The following is a 3,774-nucleotide window of genomic DNA, read 5'->3' as shown; positions in this document are numbered from 1 at the left end:
GCCGCTGGGGGGCGGGGGCCGGGCGGCGCGGGGGCCGGGCGAGCGGCACGGCGAAGGCGGGGTCGCGCGGGGGCGCGTGCGCTGGACTGGACTGGACTGGGCGGGGCCGGGGCGGGGCCTGCACTGCGCGTGCGGCGCCGCTGAGGACTGTTGCTGAGGGAGCGGGGACTCCGGGAGAGCGCTGAACTAACAAGGAGGAAAACAACCCTGAGAGCGTCTGTTTCTAACCTCTGGATGTACGACCAAGTTGCAGAATAAAAATGAAAGATTCCTGGGAGCCGATGCCCCGTGCTGTGATTGTCTCCTTGGCTTGACTGAATGCAACACTGATAACCAGGCAGTGCACTGAGCTCAGCGACCCCCGGACTCTTCTGGGTTCTCCGTCACTGCGCTTCAACGGACACAGGCACAGCAGCACCAGCCATTTCCAATGGAAAAAATCCCCGTTTACTTCTCTGCAAGAAACGGATAAAAATAAATAATTGCCTCCCTTTGCAAATGCTTTTGCAGTGAATGTTGGAGTTCCAACAACTCAGTTTACTTTGGCCCTGGTTTCTCTTAAGGGGTGAAAACAGTCACGGTTGTGCTCTCCTGAGGTGGAGAGATCCAGCGTGGGGTTGCTCAGCAGCACAATCATCCCCACTCCATTTGTTTTCCTGTATATCCCTTCTTTTTACTCTCAAATTCTACTTTACTACTCTCATCCCCTCCCAGGCAACAGCATACATGTGCTTATTTTCTCCCTATTAACCCCAGTTTTAAGATTTTGTATTCTATTTGGTATTTATGATAATAGACGGCCTGAAAATACTAGTTCTGCCAAGCTAATATCTCCTTCTCGTCTAGCCAAGTGTGGGCAGTATCCAGTAGTTCACTATAGCACTAGTTTCTATAGCACTAGTGACAATAGATAGGGTTGGCTGTCACCATGCACCCTGACACAGCCCAGAAAAGCAGGTGAGTGAAGTCACCAGAGGCATCAATAGCCAGGCTTGCCAGCTTCCCTGGAGAGCTGGTTGCCTAGAGCATGCGAGGGATCTCGAGCAGGAGCATCTGCAGCTCGGGGCTTCACTCTGTGACACCACAGCACTTCCCAAGCTGCACCAGCCACCCTGCAGTGGGGAGACAGTGTGGCATAACAAAAGGACAGTGCTGGAATACCCCAGGTCAGAGGAAAAATAAGACTTTTCAGCTTATGTCACAGACATCTTTTGTGAAAAATCCTTTCTTTAGGATTTCTCCCTCTTCTGGAAGGCTGAGGCCCCAGAAAAAGAATGTAAACAATGGTTATCTGCTGCTGTGGAATGCAATGGGTGCACCTGTGATTGGCCCATGTTGGATGTTTACAACTAAGGGCCAATCAAAGGCCGAGCTCTCTCTGGGACAGATCAGAGAGAACTCCTTTGTTGATTCATTTCTTTCTATTCTTAGCAAGCTTCTGAACTTCTCTCTCTATTCCTTTTAGTATAGTCTTAATGAAACTTATAAAATAATTAATCCAGCCTTCTGATCATGGAGTCAAGATTCTCGTCTCTCTCTTCACCCTGAAAAACCCTTGCAAGCCCGGTAACAAGTTTATGTTCAATGTGATGAGTCACCACGTTAATTTTTGTTGGTCAAAAAAAGTATGGTGAAGATACTTGTGAGGTTTACTGTGTGGACTATTAGGAGCATGCCAAGGGACCAAGAGTACCAAAGACAAGTCAGCAGCATAATGCAGATAGTTACCAAGAACAAGAGGAAAATATCTGTGGAAAGCAAAACATTGATAGACAGAAGGTTATAGGACAAGGGATCACGTAACCATGTCCAGTATTTTCCCTGTAACATGCATGTGGGGAAAGGCAGAGGAAAAAAAGCATTAGAAAATAATGGGTTTTTCCTTTATTAGACACTAGGAAAACACTGAGGGCACACAAATTTATGTCTCCTTTACCTAAATCAAAACTGAAGAAAGGTGTTAGGTATGCAACCAGGGGAGGAAAATTTACACAAGACATTTTAAAGTAAAGCTTGAGGAAACCAGCATCCACTGTGGCAACTGCACATATTAAATAAATATATTTTCCTCCTTGCAATATTAGTTTTGCTGCACCATTAGTCTGGACATTTTAAAGTAAAGCTTGAGGAAACCAGCATCCACTGTGGCAATTGCACATATTAAATAAATATATTTTCCTCCTTGCAATATTAGTTTTGCTGCACCATTAGTCTGGAAGTATTATCCCCAAATCCAGGGTTCTTTGCTTCCCCAGACCCTAACAGTACCAATTCCATAAATACAGCCTCTAAACCTATTCCTTCATCTATGGTTTGGACGAATTAACTCAGTTTGCTAAATGATTTGTACTACTTTGTGTTTTCCTTTCCAATAACTACATGTCAACCACAAATCTTGTTTCCAAATAATTTAGAAAACTGTTCAAGAGAAATAATCCTCACAGAATCTCCCAGAAACACTCTCTTCATGCCTCATCTCAATCTCTACTTAAAACCTGTCAGATATGATCTGGCTTAATGATCCTGTGTAGGTACTCTTAGAATCAACACTTTGTTGGTTTTACTATGCCTACTTAGCACAAGCCCACTCTGATTGTTCATTAGTATGAGCTTTGCTTCTTGTACCTGCCTTTTTTATGACTCTGATTTGGATCAGCTGTCAGAGGGATCATTTCTCCTAGCCACTCACATTGTCCATTTTAAAAACTGGCATTTTCTTCCTTCTAGTGCAGGACCTTATTCACCAGCCTGAAATTTCATCAAAGCTGCCAATAGTAGAGGTCTCAGGCCAGTTTTTTGGCACTCAGCACTGGGAAACTGTACCACTTCAAAGCAACAGAGCATACATGTCAGCACATACAATTTGACTAGAAACAGTTGGCCCATGACTGATGTTTCAGCAGAGAGAGAACTGCCAGCCAGTCAGGCAGGTGTAGCTCCCCAAGGCTTCCATATTTCCCTTTTTAAAAATGGGGGATATTTTCCAGTCAGTGAAAACTTCACCAGACTGCCATAACTTCTCAAGCTGATGAATTCTGTTTAGTCATTTCCTCTCTCAGTTCCATACAGGTCTCCTGGCATTGCTGCCTGACTTTGTCTTTGTTGGGATGCATTGCTGCTGAGTTCAAAGAGCGGATCCTTTAATATCAACCAGTTTGATGTAGGACACCAGGCTATAATTGATAAAGTGTTTGGGGCTTATGCTCACGAGAAGGCCCTGTGGGAAAGGCCCCGCTGCGGCAAATGGGCTGAGGGGCTGAGGGGCCCTTATGAGTGAGGAGGGAGTCAGCTGAGTGACAGCTGGCAGCGAGGTTGTGATTGGCTGGAGGAACGCAAGGACAGTGTATGAGCAGGGAGCTGATTGGGTGACAGCACGGGTGGACAGCAGCACTGCCCTGAGCCAGCCAATGGGTGCCCTCTTTCTCTTAGGTTCGGTTGGGCCTCGGTTTGCTTTCAGTTGTGGAGGTGGAGATTGAAGGTGTGAAAAAGGGGCGATTTCTGTAATAAAGGGATCTCCTTCAGATGCGTGAGGGGGTCTGTGTCGCTTTGTTTCCCATTGCTACAGCTTGCTTGGGCTCCTCTTCCCTCTAGGGCATTATCCCATAGGACCCTTTCAAGCAGATCTCATGTGAGTCCAAAGTCTACTCTCCTGAATTGAGCACAGTGGGCTTGCTTCTCACCCTTGTCAGTGCCCCGGGGATCTCAATATCCACCATTTCATGGTCAGTGCAGCCCAGGCTGCCCTTGAGCTTCACATTCCCCACTGGCCTGTCC

Source organism: Melospiza georgiana, chromosome 17 (assembly GCF_028018845.1).
Source record: "Melospiza georgiana isolate bMelGeo1 chromosome 17, bMelGeo1.pri, whole genome shotgun sequence".
Taxonomy (NCBI): Eukaryota; Metazoa; Chordata; class Aves; order Passeriformes; family Passerellidae; genus Melospiza; species Melospiza georgiana.
Note: the sequence above shows the minus strand (reverse complement) of the source record.